This window comes from Triticum dicoccoides, chromosome 5A (genome assembly GCF_002162155.2).
Source record: "Triticum dicoccoides isolate Atlit2015 ecotype Zavitan chromosome 5A, WEW_v2.0, whole genome shotgun sequence".
Classification (NCBI taxonomy): domain Eukaryota; kingdom Viridiplantae; phylum Streptophyta; class Magnoliopsida; order Poales; family Poaceae; genus Triticum; species Triticum dicoccoides.
Window position 1 is genome coordinate 562,934,198 of NC_041388.1, and position 19,299 is coordinate 562,953,496.

Here is a 19,299-nt window from a genome sequence, read left to right on the forward strand (position 1 = left end):
TTTATGAAATAAATAACAAGCAAAGCCACAGTCAGGTGTCTTAGCGACACCACATAAAGGGCTTTAAAAGAAATGCCACAGTCAGGCGTCTGAGCGACACCACATAAAGGGCTTTAAAAGAAATGCCACAGTCGGGCGTCTGAGCGACACCACATAAAGGGCTTTAAAAGAAATGCCACAGTCGGGCGTCTGAGCGACACCACATAAAGGGCTTTAAAAGAAATGCCACAGTCGGGCGTCTGAGCGACACCACATAAGGGGCTTTAAAATAAACAATCATAGTGAATATCCCGGAGGTAGAACCATCCCAGAGATACTCGATAATAACAATAATATCACGGGTTAGTCAACAACAATAATAATCATAGTTATCACAAGTCACAAGTAGTAATTCCCTTTCTGGTTAACAGTTTCACCTCCGAAGACCGACACTAAGACCGACACCTGACCCATCCCAGACTGTAATCCTTAACCATGGACACGGCTATTTGAATAGGTTTATTCTCTGCAGAGGGTGTACTCTTTACCCACAAGTAACGGATTTCTTTAGTCCATCGGGACTAATTCCGTTTACGGTCTTTTTGTTGAAAACACACCTAACTTGCACACACCAGCTTAACTCACACGTGTCTGGAATCACCCACGACACCTGTTAAGCAAACTCTAAGTGGGGAGGCTACAACCTCGCGTAGCATGGGGTCAAATTTATATCGCGCGCTCTAAGGGGTGGCCTCCCCTCTCGGTCCCAACCGGAAACACCCATGCCCCCGGACCAGGTGGCCTGCCTACCAGCTACAACCGGTATCTTCCACCATGGCCTCTCTGTACGGTGTGTGCTAGAAAGAGGTTGACAACTTACTGAACCGTACTCTACTTGCTGTAGAGACGAGTGGTAGTACGAAACAAGTATGGGGGTTACTGGCACAAGACTCGATCTACGGTCGACTCAGGACGTTTAAGGATTCCCTGCATGATTAGCATGACGAATATATTTCAACCAACAGAGTCACCGCTCATATCACCTTGCCATGCCATACCAGACATAACCGCCACGACGGAGACCGGCGACAAACTCATGCCTACCCAAGGCAGAGGTTTTCCCGGGTTCCTGCCGGTATGCATGCAAGGCACATGAGGGTGATTATCATCACAAGTGTGTCCATTTCCAACAGCATGGAAATCAATAACATGCACCCATGCATATGATCATATCACATGAAATAACAAGTTTCTCCAAAGTGAGGTGATGTTATGAACGTGTCATCGAACACACAAAAATATTATGCCGGGGTTCAGAATGCTTGCCTTCAATGTGTGGAAAGGCAGGGTGCACTCCAAAACTTGAAACATTTCTCCTCTCTTCAAAAATCCTATTTTAGCAATATAAAAGAATTAACACACAAAATAAAAACAGCACCAAAAGTTGTTCTGAATTTTTTTTCAAATAAATCTTAAAATAAACTAGGTGAAATTTGAGAGAGGTAGGAAAAAGAATCATTTCATTTGGAGTTGTATTTAAAAAGTTATAACCAGTCAAAGTTTTGGTCAAATCTGTTATTTAAATAAAAAAGAAAAGAAAACGTTTCAGAGGGGAATACGCTTTCGGAGCGGGGGAAATGTACTGGGGGATTACGCCTTCACTTAATCCCACGTGGACAAGCACGGGGTCGCTGACAGTGGGTCCAGAGGGCCCACTGGTCAGGTTTGACCAGTCTATCCCTCCCTCCTCTTACTCTGCCCGAACGGAGGCGAGGCAACGGCGATCATCGCCGGCGAACGGTGGCTCCCCGCGGGTTCCAGAGGGTCTGGATGGATCCACGAGACTGCGGTGGTCCTTCCGGTGGTCGCTGGGTAGACGGGGGTGGAAAGAGTCATCGGCGGTGAGCTTCGCGGCGGAGGGGAGCTTCGGGAGCAGAGTGGTTTTGGGGCTACGGTGGTTCCCGATCAAAATCGAGTAGGGGGATGTGTTCACGGAAGGATGAGGAGGTTCCTGGCGAAGAGAACGGAGAGGGGGAGGCCCTGGTGGTGTCGGAATGGCCGGGGCAGTGGCGGCGGCCGCGGTTGCCGGAGATGAGGAAGGAGGCCTCCTCGGGTCGATTCGCTGCCAATGGGGGTCCTCGGGAGGTGGCTTGGGACTGCCTGTGTGCGGAGATGAGCTCGGGGCTCCTTTTATAGGCGTGGCAAGGCGGTTCCGCGGCGGCCGTGGATAAGCTCTCCGGCGACCGCCATTCTGTAGCTAGGGCGTCGTGGCGGCGACGAGCGCTAGTGGACACACTCGCGGATGAGCACGCGCTGTTCCAGGGGCCAGGTAGCGAGCAGGAGTGGCTTTGGCGGCGCCGACATGGGCAGAGGCTGTCGGGCGGCTGTGGCGGCTAGCTCTTGGCCTGCCGGCGTGGCGAGGGGCGGCTTGGCGCGTAGCGGTGAGAAGGGGAGCGCGTGGCGTGGTGCTGCAGAGCGGGCCAAAACCGTGGGGGCCAGCGTGTCGGCTCGGCGCACGTGCGTGCCAAACGCACGCTCTGCTCGCGCTCCGGGCGTGCACGGGACGTTCTCGATGCAATGCCAGAGCATGCTACAGAGCTTGGGTGAGGCTGGCAATTAACAGATCTAGGTTAGGAGAAACGGGGAGTCTAGTGGACTTGCTTGTTTGATCAGAGGTGCAAGTTCACAGTGCAATGCCACAATTCATGTCAAAACAGATCATGCCCGTAAGGTGTTTGACAAAATGCTAAGGGCACTTAGGTAGGTCTTGGAGTGGCCAAAAACTCCAGATGGTGGTCTCTTTAGATGTACAAGAGGGTGGTGAGGTTAGTTTGCCAAAAGTAGAAACTTGTTAGTGCAAGTTTTGCAAAACTACAATTCTGGACAGGAAATAAATGACATTATTTCATGAACCAAAATTAATCCAAGGGTTGCATGCTCCTGGATTTAGGGGTTTGGTGGGGCTATCTACAAGTAGGATAAAGCACAAGATCATTGGAGCAAAAATAAATAGGGTTGCAGTAGAAATCACAAGGCTGGACCAGAATGAAAAAGAGGTTGATTCACTCAATATTTTCAAAGAACAGCACTAGGTTTTTGCATAAAGTTGAATCATATGCTACTAACAATATCCCATAATTTTGGTGGAGGCCAGGAAGAAATATTTAAATGGGTTGTAGTGCAAAATGCACTCTGGACCAGAGAAGAAAAATTGAGTGTAGGGCTCAAAATATTTCATGAATGAAATATATTTTTGCATAAAAGTGATTTAAAAACATCACATGACATCTCCAAATTTTTGTGGGAATTTTAAGTGAATCTATCAAATGGTTGTAGTTCAAATATGGCCATTTAACCTTGAAAAACCATTTTCAAGAAAGTAAAGATCAAGCAACTTAATTATTTAATTAGTTATATTAAATAAGGGAAAGTTTCTCTTGAGAGATTAAATATGTCCAATGACATATTTGAAAAAATTTCTCTTTGTGAAAAACTCATCATCACAGGGAAGGAAATGATTTTAAAAAAAATCAAAAAGGAGCTCAGATATCCAAAGTTTTAATTCCTGGAAAAAAATTTAATTCATTAAAACAAGGCCAAATTTTTGGGGTGTCACAGCCGCTCGCCCTCAACATCACCAGGGTCATCTCGTCTGATCTTATACTGCAATGCACCGCATACCAGGCATGCGTTCAAATCCTCGTACGCACCACGGTAGAGGACGCAGACATTAGGGCATGTAAGTATCTTCTGCACATCCAATCCTAGAGGGCATAGAACCTTCTTTGCTCCATACGTACTGTCGAGCAATTTGTTATCCTTTGGAAGCTTCTTCTTCAATATTTTCAGTAGCTTCACAAATCCGTTGTCAGATACATCATTGTCTACTTTCCACTGCAGCAATTCCAGTGTGGTACCGAGCTTTGTGTTGGCATCTTCACAATTTGGGTACAACCCCTTTTTTGATCATCTAACATATGATCGAACTTCAACTTATCCTTTTCACTTTCGCATTGTCTCTTTGCATCAACAATGACCTGGCGAAGATCATCATCGGGCACATCGTCTGGTTCCTCTTGATCTTTAGCTTCCCTCGTTGCAGCATCACCGTATTCGGGGGGCTCATAGTTGTCATCATCTTCTTCTTTGTTGTCTTCCATCATAACCCCTCTTTCTTCGTGCTTGGTCCAAACATTATAACATGGCAGGAAACCCTTCTCAAGTAGGTGGGTGTGAAGGATTTTTCGGTCAAAGTAAGACTTCGTATTCTCGCATCTAGGGCATGGACAACACATAAAACCATTTTGCTTGTTTGCCTCAGCCAATTCGAGAAAATTATGCATGCCCTCAATGTACTCGGAGGTGCGTCTATCACTGTACATCCATTGTTGGTTCATCTACGTGCATTATATATAATTAAGTGTGTCAAAAACCATTACAGAATATCATGAATAGAGAAGTGACCAAATTAATAGAAGTTCATCATCACATTAAAACCAAAGTACATTAGTGATCAAATGTTATTACTGAAAAAAATATACATAAAGTTCATACATATATAGTTCTCATTGAACAAGATATAGCTCTCTAGAGCATCTAATTAAACCATACATTGAAACTATGTAAAACATCTCAATGCAACAACAAATGCGATCATAATGCAACTAAGGTTACAATTGATCCAACGGCATAATGATACCAAGCCTTGGTATGAATGGCATATTTTCTAATATTTCTAATATTCAAGCGCATTGCATCCATCTTGATCTTATGATCATCGACGACATCCGCAACATGCAACTCCAATCTCATCTTCTCGTCCTCAATTTTTTCAATTTTTTCTTCAAGTAATTGTTTTCTTTTTCAAAGTTTGTTAGCTTATGCCCCTCCCTCATAAGTGCATATGATCCAAGAAGAGAAAGTATGTTAGCTTATGCCTCTCCCTCATATGAAATTGCAATGACGACTATCGGTATTGTTAACAATTGCCTAAGACAATTCCGCACACCGATCCATGATGAAGTTGGAATACAGTAGATATAGTTCTAATATGAAATTGTAATAAGTTTGCAACAGTACCTAAATGTAGTGATTTGCTTTATTACACTAATGGATCTCACAAAGTTTTTGTTAATGTTTTGTGTGGATGAAGTGTTCGAAGATCGAGGAGCTATCAATATGAGAAGAATAAAGAGAGGCAAGAGCTCAAGCTTGGGGATGCCCAAGGCACCCCAAGTAAATATTTTAAGGATACTCAAGCATCTAAGCGTGGGGGTGCCCCGGTTGGCATCCCATCTTTCTTCTTCAACAATTATCGGTATACCTCGGTTTTTGTTTTGTTCACATAATTTGTGTCCTTTGTGTTTTTTTTTGCTTTTTCTTTACGAACCATGCTAGTATGATATATCCCTTCATTTATTTATAGAATACTTCATGTGCTTCACTTATATCTTTTAAGTATGATCTTATAGAATTGCTCTTTGTGCTTCACTTAAATCTTTTGAGTATGGTTTTATAGAATGCTTCGTGTGCTTCACTTATATATTTTGAGCTGGGATATTGGTTAGTATATATTAATTGTAGAATGATCCATGTACTTCACTTATATATTTTGGAGTTTGAATAATACTATCATCTAAAGTGTATTTAGAAGAAGTTTGCTCCCACTATTCCAAATGAGAAAAAAATTCTTATGTGAAGACTAGTAAAATTTGTATGCTTGTAGATCATGAAGAGAATGCTTTATGTGCTGTTTATATTGTTGAACTCATTCATGATTCTATTGAAAATTATTATGAGGGAGTAATACATGCTTGTAGGAGTTGCAATAATATCAAGTTTCCTCTCTATGTGCTTAAAGTTTTGAAGTTATACTTGTTTTGCCTTCCTATGCTAGTTGATTCTTGCTCCCATCAATTGTCTGCTCACAAAATACCTAGGCATAGGAAGTGGGTTAGGTTCAAATGTTATAGTCATATTCTTCATGATGCTCTCTTTATGTTTCAATTCTTATCTTTTATGTGAGCATCATTGAAATCATCATGCCTAGCTAAAAGTCATTAAAGAAAAGCACTTGTTGGGAGACAACCCAATATTTACCCTATTTGTTTTTGTGTGTTCTCAAGATTAAGCTACTGTATTAATCATGTATTATAGCTTTTGTTTCAATAAAGTGCCAAGTAAGACCTTTGGGAAGACTTGGGTAAAAGTTAATGTGATCTTGCTGTAAAAAACAGAAACTTTGCGCTCACGAGATTAGCTGTCATTTTTTACAGAAGAGTGCGATTGAGTTGATTCTTTTTTCAGTAGATTAATAGACAAATTACTCACGTCCACAAATTTATTTCAGAATTTTTGGAGTAGCAGAAGTATGGTTGGTGTTCAGATCATTACAGACTGTTCTGTTTCTTACAGATTCTGTTTTCATTGCATAGTCTGCTGGTTTTCTAGTTTCTATGGCTTATATTTCTCAATATAAATTGTAGAAATGATTTGGTATAGTAGGCATTGTGTGACAACAATTATGAACCTTGTCTTTGACAGTACCAAAGTGAATGGTTTACTCATTATCATACTATCCTATCTCACGAAGTTCCGTTAAGTTTTGTGTGATTGCTGTTTTCAAACTTTGGGTGAGATATCTATATGAGGAGAATAAGAAGTCGAAAGACCCTAAGCTTGGGGATGCCCAAGGCACCCCAAGGTAATATTCAAGGAAGACTCAAGCGCCTAAGCTTGGGGATGCCCCAGAAGGCATCCCCTCTTTCATCTTCAAAACTATCAGTATACCTTACTAAGAGCTATATTTTTATTCGTCACATGATATCTGTTTTGCTTGGAGCGTATTTTCAATTTGACTTGTTGTTTGAATAAAATCATTGGATCTGAAATCTTGAATGAAAAAGAATCCTCCCATGGCTAGTTAATTATTTGACTACTTAGTGTTCTTCACTTATATCTTTTTGGAGTAGTTTGTCATTTACTCACGTGCTTCACATATATCCTATGAGTAAATGGTTGAATGAATTGAATATCATAAATCTGAATTTATATACGTTTCATATGCTTACAAAATGGGGAGTAATGACTTCACACATAATAAGTATAGGTAGTAAACTTATTGGAAGTTAGCAAACGCAGAATTGGTCACTTGAACAATTCATGAAATAATATTGAAGGAAGAGAGATTTCACATATAAATATACTATCTTGGACATATTTTGCAATTGTGAGCACTCGTTAAAATATGACATGCTAAAAGGTTGATGTTGGACAAGGAAGACAACTTAATGGGCTATATTTTCCTATATCTGAAACGTTATATTGTTTTGGATCATCCAACATGTTGAGCTTGCCTTTACCTCTCATGCTAGCCAAATTCTTTGCACCAAGTAGAGATACTACTTGTGCTTCCAAACATTCCTTAAACCAGTTTTGTCATGAGAGTCCACCATACCTACCTATGGATTGAGTAAGATCCTTCAAGTAAGTTGTCATTGTTGCAAGCAATAAAAATTGCTCTCTAAATAAGCTTTATACGATCTTGTGATGTGGAAGAAATAAAAGCAACGGACTGCATAATAAAGATCCATATCACAAGTGGCAACATAAAGTGACGTTCTTTTGCATTAGGATTTTGTGCATCCAACCATAAAAGCACATGACAACCTTTGCTTTCCTCTGCGAAGGGCCTATCTTTTACTTTTATCTTCTACCCTTATACAAGAGTCATGGCGATCATCACCTTTCCCTTTTTACACTTTTTCCTTTGGCAAGCACTTTGTGTTGGAGCGATCCGGATATATATATATCACTTGGATGTAGGTTTTGATAAATTATTATTGTTGACATTACCCTTGAGGTAAAAGGTTGGTAGGCGAAACTATAAGCCCCTATCTTTCTCTGTGTCCGATTAAAACTTTGAACCCATAAATATCACATGAGTGTTAGCAATTGTGAAAGATTAAATGATAGTTGAGTATGTGGAGTTTGCTGAATCAAAGCTCTTACATAGACCCTTCCCGAAAATAAGATGAATTGTAATTGTTTGATGACTAAGAGCATTGTTTGTTAGTTTTCAAGAAAGTTTATGATCTATACTTTAACATGTGAATAGCTTGTTACTTGATCATGAGAATTTTTATGAGTTGAGCTACTGTTATGATATATAATGATGCTATAAAAAGTGATTGAAACTATCATTGATCAAACATAAGCACTTGCTAGCATTCACACATCATAAATTATTTCTTTTATCATTTACCCACTCGAGGACGAGCAGGAATTAAGCTTGGGGATGCTGATACGTCTCCAATGTATCTATAATTTATGAAGTATTCATGCCATGTTTACAATAGTTTTATATGATTTTGGTATGATTTGATTAGAACTAACCCGGACTGACGTTGTTTTCAGCAGAACTACAGTGGTATTGTTTTTGTGCAGAAATAAAAGTTCTCGGAATACGATGAAAATCAACAGAGAATTTTATGGAAAATATAAAAAATATTGTAACAAAAATCTACCGGAGGGGAGTCCCGTGGGCCCCATGGGGGTGGGGGCGCGCCCACCCCCTTGGGAGCGCCCCTGTGCCTCATGAACTACCCGTGGGGCCTCCTGACTTGTTCTCGACGCCAACCTCTCCTATAAATACCCAAACCTCCAGAAATTAACCTAGATCTGAAGTTCCGCTGCCGCAAGCCTCTATAGCCACAAGAAATCAATCTAGGCCCTCTCTGGCACCCTGCCGGAGGGGGCCATCATCACCGGAGGGCATGGAGGAGGATCCCGGAGGGGCCATCATCACCATGAAGGCCAAGGACCAGAGGGAGAACCTCTCCCCATCCAGGGGGAGGCCATGGAGGAGCAAGCACAAGGGGGAGAACCTCTCCTCCTCTCTCTTGGTGGCACCGGAGTGCCATCGAGAGGGGAATCATCGCCGCGGTGATCGTCTTCATCAACATCACCATCATCATCACCATCCTCATCTCTTTTATGCAGTCCACTCTCCCACACCCCGTTGTAATCCCTAGTCTAACACGGTGCTTTATGCCACATATTACGATCCAATGATGTGTTGCCATCCTATGATGTTTTGAGTAGATATCCTTTGTCTTTGGGTTGATTGTTGATCTAGATTGGTATGAGTTGTATGTTTTATTTTGGTGATGTCCTATTGTGCCCTCCGTGTCGCGCAAGCGTGAGGGATTCCCGCTATAGGGTGTTGCAATAAGTTCATGATTCGCTTATAGTGGGCTGCTTGAGTGACAGAAGCATAAACCCGAGTAAGGGGGTTGTTGCGTATGGGATAAAGGGGACTTGATGCTTTAATGCTATGGTTGGGTTTTACCTTAATGATCTTTAGTATTTGCGGATGCTTGCTAGAGTTCCAATCATAAGTGCATATGATCCAAGAAGAGAAAGTATGTTAGCTTATGCTCTCCCTCATATGAAATTGCAATGACGACCACCGCCCTTGTTAACAATTGCCTAAGAAAATTCCGCACACCGATCCATCATTATTCCACACTCGTTATTTATAATATTTAGTAATATATTCTAACTTTATGATAACAACACCTACTTTTATATTTTATCTCTCTGATACCATGCAAAGTTATCCTCTTCATACCCACAACGTAGTTTTATTTCTCGTTTCTAGTTGGAAGAAACCGTTCGGTGTACGTAGATTCATATCAGTGGCAGATTGGGCTTGAGAGAATATTGATCTTATCTTTAACTCCTTGTGGGTTCGACACTCCATACTTATCACTTCCACCAATGGGAATTGCTACGATGATTCCCTGCTCTTGGGGATTATCAGGCTTCTTCCAGTGATATGCCTCGCCTTTGAAATGCTTGCCTTTCTTTCGACATTGATGGTTGGTCGGAAGAAATCGAAGATGCCCCAGTTACACATTATTCCTGCATTTGTCCAATATATACTATCAGTGTCATCTAAACAGTGCATGCATGCATGATATCCCCTGTTTGTCTGTCCTGAAAGGTTACTGAGAGCAGGCCAATCATTGATGGTTACAAACAGTAACCCATGTAGGTCAAATTCATGCTGGTCTTGCTCATCCCACACACGTACACATTTTCCATTCCATAGTTGTAAAAGTTCTTCAACTAATGGTCATAGGTACACATCAAGGTCGTTGTCGGGTTGCTTACGGCCTTGGATGAGAACTGGCATCATAATGAACTTCCGCTTCATGCACAGCCAAGGAGGAAAGTTATAGATACATAAGAGTCACGGGCCAGGTGCTATGATTGTTGCTCTGCTCCACAAAAGAATTAATGCCATCCGCGCTTAAACCAAATCATGTGTTCCTTGCGTCACCTGCAAAGTCCCCACACTTCCTCTCGATTTTCTCCACCGTGACCCGTCAGCGGGTGCTCTCAACTTCCCGTCTTTTTTACGGTCCTCCTTGTGCCGTCACATCAACTTGGCATGCTCTTTGTTTCTGAATAGATGTTTCAACAGTGGTATTATAGGAGCATTTCACATCACCTTGGTAGGAACCCTCTTCCTGGGCCGCTCGCCCTCAACATCATCAGGGTCATCTCGTCTGATCTTATACCGTAATGCACCGCATACCAGGCATGCGTTCAAATCCTCGTATGCACCACGGTAGAGGATGCAGACACTAGGGCATGCATGTATCTTCTACACCTCAAATCCTAGAGGGCATAGAACCTTCTTTGGAAGCTTCTTCTTCAATATTTTCAGTAGCTTCTCAAATCCGTTGTCAGATACATCATTGTCTGCCTTCTACTGCAGCAATTCCAGTGTGGTACCGAGCTTTGTGTTGCCATCTTCGCAATTTGGGTACAACCCCTTTTTGTGATCATCTAACATACGATCAAACTTCAACTTCTCCTTTTCACTTTCGCATTGTCTCTTTGCATCAACAATGACCCGGCGAAGATCATCATCGGGCACATCGTCTGGTTCCTCTTGATCTTCAGCTTCCCTCGTTGCAGCATCACCGTATTCGGGGGGCACATAGTTGTCATCATCTTCTTCTTCGTTGTCTTCCATCATAACCCCTCTTTCTCCGTGCTTGGTCCAAACATTATAATATGGCAGGAAACCCTTCTCAAGTAGCTGTGTGTGAAGGATTTTTCAGTCAGAGTAAGACTTCGTATTCTCACATCTAGGGCATGGACAACACATAAAACCATTTTGCTTGTTCGCCTCAGCCAATTCGAGAAAATTATGCACGCCCTCAATGTACTCGGAGGTGCGTCTGTCACCGTACATCCATTGTTGGTTCATCTGCGTGCATTATATATAATTAAGTGTGTCAAAAACCATTACAGAATATCATGAATAGAGAAGTGACCAAATTAATAGAAGTTGATCATCACATTAAAACCAAAGTAAATTAGTGATCAGATGTTATTACTGAAAAAATATACATAAAGTTCATACATATATAGTTCTCATTGAACAAGATATAGCTCTCTAGAGCATCTAATTAAACCATACATTGAAACTATGTAAAACATTTCAATGCAAAAAAAATGTGATCATAATGCAACTAAGGTAACAATTGATCCAACGGCATAATGATACCAAGCCTTGGTATGAATGGCATATTTTCTAATATTTCTAATATTCAAGCGCATTGCATCCATCTTGATCTTGTGATCATCGACGACATCCGCAACATGCAACTCCAATCTCATCTTCTCGTCCTCAATTCTTTTCAATTTTTTCTTCATGTAATTTTTTTCTTCTTCAACTAAATTTAACCTCTCAATAATAGGGTCAGTTGGAATTTCCGGATCACATACCTCCTAGATAAAAACATCTCTGTCACGTTGCTCGGCATAATTGTCATAAACACTAAATGAACCAAATAGTTATAAAGATAATATATACCACATCTGAATTATAGACAGGACGAGGGCTGACAGAGGCGGATACCAAAACCATCGCACTATATAATAACAAAAAATAATAAAAGTAAGAAAATTATACAAGTATCTATCTAAATCATACAAGTAAGAACTTTTTTCTTTTAGAAAGAAGATAAGAACAAGTGGCTCGCCACGGTGGTGTCGGCGACGAGATCGGCGGGGGCGATCGACGGCGGTGAGGACGGGGACGGGAAAGTATGGACCGCCAAACCTAGACAAATCTTGGGGAAAATGGAGCTTGGACAAGGAGCTTCAAGAGGAGAAAGCTTAAGTGTGGCTCGGGCATTTCATCGAACACCTCATGTGCATCGGAGGTGACCTAGAGCCGCACAATGCTCTCCCACGACCGCCCAAAAAACAGAGCGATGGCTTTGCTCGCGGGCAGGGGCAAGGGTATATATAGGCCACTGTTTAGTCCTAATTGGTGGCTAAAACCGGGACTAAAGGACCACGTTTGGTCACTGTTCCAGCCACCAACTGGGACTAAAGGTTGTGGGCCAGGAGCGAGGCCCATTGGTCCCGGTTCGTGTCTGGAACCGGGACCAAAGGGGTCAGATGAACCGGGACCAATGGCCCCCGAGGCCCGGCCGGTGCCCTGGCCTCACGAACCGGGACTGATGCCCCCTTTGGTCCTGGTCCGTGAGTGAACCGGGATTAATGCCCTTACCCATGAGTCAACCAAAGCCCTGTTTTCTACTAGTGTTTCCATGACACCTGTCGGTCGACATTTTTCTCCAGCATATTAGAAATGTCAAAATGGGATTGGTACTGGGAATGAAGAAACAAAATTCTATGGCAAAGCAACAATGACAGATTAAGCTTGCAGTCGGTCTATGTTATAATATCATCATCGGACGGCCAATTATGGAGGCCGGTCGGTGATGACTTCAAATGTGTGTATACACCCCCCCCACACACACACACACACACGTGCGCACGCACACACACACTCTTAACACTTAACCATGTCCCAGCCCTCCACTGCCGCCCACCTCATCGTCCCCTGCCCTCCGCATCACCGGATGTACGCTACCCTTAGTCACACCCTCCCCGTGGATGCGTCGTGCAGTAGGTGCCCGCGGGCATGTGGTTGGCCTGTGCGTGCATGCATGTGGTTGGCCTGTGCGTATAGGTGCCATTGCATGCTCGTCGTCTGGGCGCGTGACAGCCGATGCAAGGCTTGGTGTTTGTGGGGTGCTGTCAGGTCTCCTGAGATGCCATGGGCGGTCGTTGAACCCGGCATCGCTGCCATGTTTTCCTTCCATGGCAGTGTCCAGGATGATGATGAGCTTTATAGTACACTCATAATTTTTTGGTTCATGTCTAAACTAGCTTCTTATGATTACGAATAAATTGTTTGTATGTGGGGCAACCATACACAATGTATGATATTGTTTGTATGTCTAACCCATGAAATGCGATGTAAGAGATTTTGTATATGTGCATATGAAATGGATTATTTGAAATATGTGTATGCAATATTGTGATTTGTATGGTTGTGAAGCATGGTTTTACTGCTAGCAGTAGTACTACTGGACTGCTAGCAGTGCATCCGTTTGCGTCTAACAAGAATAAACATCATTGACTGGCCTCTAGACTAATGATGGTCAGTTAATACTCTCGTTGAAGCACTCTTCTGTGGAGCAATCACAGGTCAGGTGGTCTGTGATGATAGTTATCACAAACGGGTCAACTAGCCTGACCGTTATCTCAATGTCATCGTTGAACCCGCGTAAGTGATGATGCAATCTGGTCTTTAGTGTTATTCAGATCTGTAGTAGTGGAAATAGGGCCAAAAGAAGTTAAGATTATGAACTAAGCAAATTTAGTTAGATAACAGCCTTTGGTGTGTTGAGAGGAAAGCACAACTTATCTAAGAAGAATGGTTGCCATGATAATTTTACGGGAAGATTTTTACAGAAACTACAAAAGCAGCTTACCTGTCAACCTCCCCTAGATTATATGGACATCCTGTAGAACCATATTTAGGGAGAGTTTTTCATGGGGACTGTTGGTGAGGCTCTAAGTCGGTTATTGTCATCTCTCACAATCTATCGCGACCAATTAGCATTCACCTAAAGCACATGTACTATTCACTATAAAAGTACAAGATTTTGTATTTTATACAGCTCACGTCAAAAGGTATTTCGTGATGAAATTTCACACAAATCTGGTATATATCTATAAGTACTTGTGTATTTATCTTCAGATTTATTTTTGTTTTATTTTTTTGAAACATAGGAAGTTTATAATTTGTTCTAATTTTTCACTGTTTCAGGCTCCAAGGAGCCTGAGAGCAAAAAGTATATACCCTTATCAAGAGGGAATAGTTAGATCCAATCTCTATCCCTGATGTGTTTTGGAAATCATGAAATTTTGTGATGGTGATGTCACGAAGCCAAACACAACGAAAATCCTGGAAACGTGTTAAATATATAAATGATAAGATCGCATATACCAACTTCGTTGTAAAACTCCCTTATTGGATAAGTACACAACGAAAATCTTAGAAGAAATCCCATCCAGATAACCACCTTTGCTGAATACTTGAATTACACTTTGATGAAGACAAACAAATCACTCGGTACATGGCCCAATTGCAATTTGCCTTAGATAGGCAGCCATAAATCACAGGGAAATACGATCAAGTGTAGCTTATTCGAACAATCACAGGGAAACATTTGCTGACTCACTTCAGAACCCAACCCCTAATTCTAGAGCCTCTGGGTCAGATCAATCCCGTCTGAAGTCTCTTCCTGATCTACGCCTTGCTGGTGTCCACGGTGATCTACGCCTTGCTGGTGTCCAAGGTGAACCTGTTTGCCGCCGGCCACACGCGCCGATAGAGCAGATGGCGGTTGAGTTGGAGCAAGGCTGGTACCAGTCTGCCATTGCCACTACATTGAAGGAGGCACGAAGGGGGCCGAGGGGTAGTAGTGGGCGGCAAACAGGTTCTCATGGAGGAGAGCTCTGCCCAAGGCGGTGATGTCCGATGATGATGCCCAGAAGGGTGCCGACGACCAAGCGGGAGGAGGGTCTATGCGTGCCTTCTTCTTGAAAGGGCCGTCTGGCGCCCACAGGTGCCTGTGCACCGTCTGGTGCCCGGACCGCCCCTGCACGGTCGTGAACCTGCGCGGGCAGTACTCGCACTTGAACCTGGCCTCCTGCACCTCGTTGATGGAAGACGATGACCGCGTGCGAGACGATGTTTGGCTCGTGTACCCTGCCGTGTCATCCTCGGTACGGGTGGCCAGCGGAAAATATTAATCGCTTCACGTCAAGTTCTCTGATCTGCATCATTACTTTCATCAAGTCTTCGTCCTCAAGCGCCCAAACGCAACATGCCATGTTACACTCAATCAAAAAGTGTCGCCAAGAATTCGGTGTCCCACATGGTCCACACACTACTTGAGTTGACATATTTCGGTGGTGTAACAAATCTGCCATAGGAAAAGATTGCTAAGCTAGCCTCCAGAGAAAGATTTTAATCTTGGAAGGGACATCAATTTTCCACATTTTTGTCCATGCTTTCATCTCCCCATAAGCATTAGAGTTGTCAGTGCGTCCTTCCAACCATGCTTCTCGATGGATCTTTGTAGAAATCAACATGCGATACACCGAACGCACCGAGAAGATGCCATTTCATTCGTGCACCCAAGACCAAAAATCGTCAAGTTGTCTTGTGCATAGAGCGATAGATAGGATCACTTGGGCATCGGTTGGCAAGAAGACTTGACAAAGTCTCTCTCGGTCACATTCCCTCGACGGCAAGATGAGTTCGCTGACATGCTGCGGCCACTAGAGGCCCAATTTTGTTTCGTCCAATTTCCCGTTTCGGCCAACGTGCTAGAACGGTCCATTATTTAGTAGCCCATATATATATATATATATATATATATATATATATATATATATATATATATATATATATATATATATATATATATATATATATATATATATATATATATATATCGAGCACATGCAATAATTTTGGAGAAATGGTCTATAAAGTTACTCAAATTATTACATAATCTCATAAAGAATTAAGTTACAAAATGTGTTTACACACAAAATTATGACATATATCTAAGAGCTCAGGAAACGACAAGTTCACCAATAGAATCACCATTTCGATGGAGATTTAAGAAGGGGGTTTACCCTAGGCATTTGCGTACCAGAAGCTAGAGAATATGACCAATCAACTCTTGCTTCTTTCTGACTTCCTCCGTCTCTTATTTTGTTTTGATGATCACCTACATGTTTTCCTCTTTGCTGCTTCCTCGAGATGTTGACTGTATCTCATAACCCAGCTTCACCTGTCTTTTAGCCAGTAGTTGTGCCTCAAGAACTTTTGTAGTTTGTGACTTTGACGATTGCATCTAATCTACATTATGCGGGCATGTGCATGTGGCACTGCTCTAGCAGGTTACCTTGGAAATGACCTCAAAACTTGATCTTGGGATTGTCCCTTCTGCCATCATAATCTCAGTTGTAGTCTCGAACATTACTACCTATCGACATACGACTAACCCCTCATCACTGGCCGGCATATGGCCATGAGTAACTGATGAGGGTCATCACCGACAGGCCAGCGTCGGCGCGTCAGTGTTAAGACCGTGCGGGTCATCCATGATTGTTAACACAGACAGGTTAAAATTTTGTCGGTCAGTGATGTTGTCCTCCAAAGCCATCCGGAGGTCGAAAGTTCATCACAGATTGATGTCAAAATTTGCTCGTCGATTCTATTACTTAATCCCCCCCTAGATGATGGCCATTGTTGTCTAATCAAACATCAGCCTCTTTTTCCCATGGAGAGAAGTATGTGAAACGAAGTATTAACCCATCCATGCCTCATCATTACCAGCAACATTGTTCGGCTACCAATCCGTGCGTTCCCAACAAGCATGCGTTGGTTGGCTCTTAGTGTGCATTTTCACTAGTAGAAAACGGCCCATTTATCCCGATTCCAGAGGCCCTTTAGCCCTGATTCTGAAATCGGGACTAAAGCCCAAAACCTTTAATCCTGATTCGCTTACGAACCGGGACAGAAGGGGCTCCACGTGGCCGTTGCAGGGCGTCCAGGCAGGAGGACCTTTAGTCCCGGTTGGTAACACCAACCGGAACCAAAAGGCATCCACGCGCCAGCAGCTGGTAGGAGCTGGGGTTTTTATTTTATTTTTTGAAAGGGGGGTTTAGGGGTTTTGGAGGGTTAATTTAGGGGTTTCATATTGTGTTCGCTAGCTAATAGAGAGAAGTGACCTCTCTTTATCTCCGTGCTTAGTCGACACTAGCTACTATACGTATAGAGAGAACTCGACACACTAGCTAGTAAGCAAATGAAGGAACCATTAAGTACACAAGATCGTCATGAACATATACGGAGAGAAGTGACCCCTCTTTCTCTGAGAGATTGGTCGAACAACAAGTTTTCGTATATCTATCTGACGCTACTAGCTACATATATACAATATAAGATCTCTTACAATCCCTAACATCTAAAGTCTATATCAATTTCCACATGGTATTCTCCGGCTTTATGTATGACGTGGTCAAGAAAGAATCCCGCCAATTCCTCTTGAATTTCTCGCATGCGATCATGTGGTAGGAGTTCATCCCGCATATGCCAGATCTAATTTAAAGAAGGGTGTCACTACATATATAGAGACTTAATTGCAGAAGTAATACTTACAGACAGTAGCAAGTCATGAGTTGTTTGTCGAGGGCCAATTGATTGTATAACTGGAATAACTCCACAAATTCAACAGGAAACAGCTTAGTTCCAATGAGGTCTTGCTCCTCTTTAATTCTCAGTAGCAAACTATCCTTCCCAGACTCGCTACAGGTTTTCATGTACCATTCATGCAATCTTCGCATCATCGTTGTTAGAGGTGGATGATCAGGTTTGACGAGATGTTGCCCGTACTGGTATCTGAAGCTATCCACCTCCATCATTTCACACTCTACATCATCGCTCAGGTAATCAGCGGGATTGGTACCGGGCAATAGCCCTAGATGATTAGAGACGATATCGCTAGACACCTTGAGCGGGGGGCACGATTGGTTCGCCTGTTCGTTGAGCTGGGGAATTTTTCCCACTTCTTCGTTCTGCTAACCTTGCATCACTGGAAGTACTAACCAACCGCCGCGCATCTTCATATGTCTTTTTAAGACAGCGGACATAGTTGGAATCCGGCGGAGGCGGTGGTGGTCGCTTCAGGGCATCGATAGTGCACTTCACTTTCACCGGATTTAGCATCTCTTTCGGAGGAGGAGATTTCTTTGCAAAAAAGTCCCTCACTTGGGCAGCACAGATTTCCCCGTTTTCCTTCTCGGTCCTCTCATATGGTAACTTTTCCAAAGCCTTAAGACTTGGACCATATTTGAATTGCTTCCCGCCTCTGCTTGTACTGCTAGCTGCCGGAGCGGCGGCTTCTCTCTTTCGCCTTTGCTGACGAGGCGGAGGAGGAGGCGGAGTGCTCCGACGCGCCGGAGGAGGCGGAGGAGGAGGCAGAGTGCTCTCACGCGCCGGTGGAGGCGGAGGAGGAGGCGGGGTTCCCTCACGCGCCGGAGGAGGCGGTGTGCCCAGATCACTCGCGGGAGGAAGAGGAGGAGGCAGAGTGCCCTGACTCGGAGGAGGAGGAGGAGGAGGACGAGGCATCCAGTTTGGAATCTTGATGTACTCCTTCCTCCATAGACATGTACTCCTCAAAGCATAAACACTAGTAGAAAAAGGGCCTTTAGTCCCGGTTCATAAAGGGCCTTTAGTCCCGGTTCTGGAACCGGGACTAAAGGGTCGGTACTAAAGCCTCCGCCTTTAGTCCCGGTTCTAACTGGAACCGGGACTAAAGGCCCTCCACGTGGCCGCTGCCTGGAGGTCCACCTTTAGTCCCGGTTGGTAACACCAACCGGTACTAAAGAAAACTTTATGATTTTTTTTGAAAAAAAATTTGAATTTTTTTAATTTCAAATTTCTTCTGAATTATTTTAACCTCTAATCTCTAATCACCCCTCATCACTGCTCAATTTAACCTTTAATCTCTAATCATCCCTCATCATTCCAAATCATCTAACTTCCCGAACGGTCACCCATCCTCTCACTACTCCAGCTTGAGCACGCTTAACTTCCGGGTTCTATTCTCCCTCGTTTCCAAGTCTGCACTTGTTGTTTTCCTAACAATAGTAAGATGTCAATCCTATTAACCCTCAGGAATTTAGCTTGAGCATGAAGTCACACATTTCACTGTTTGAGTTTGAAACTATTGTTCTAAAAATCAATAATTATTTAGTAGCACTAATATTTCTTGAATAAGTAGTTTGACCATAGTTTGACCACAGTTTGACCACAGTTTGACCATAGTTGACCAAAATTCAAATAACTGAAATAAT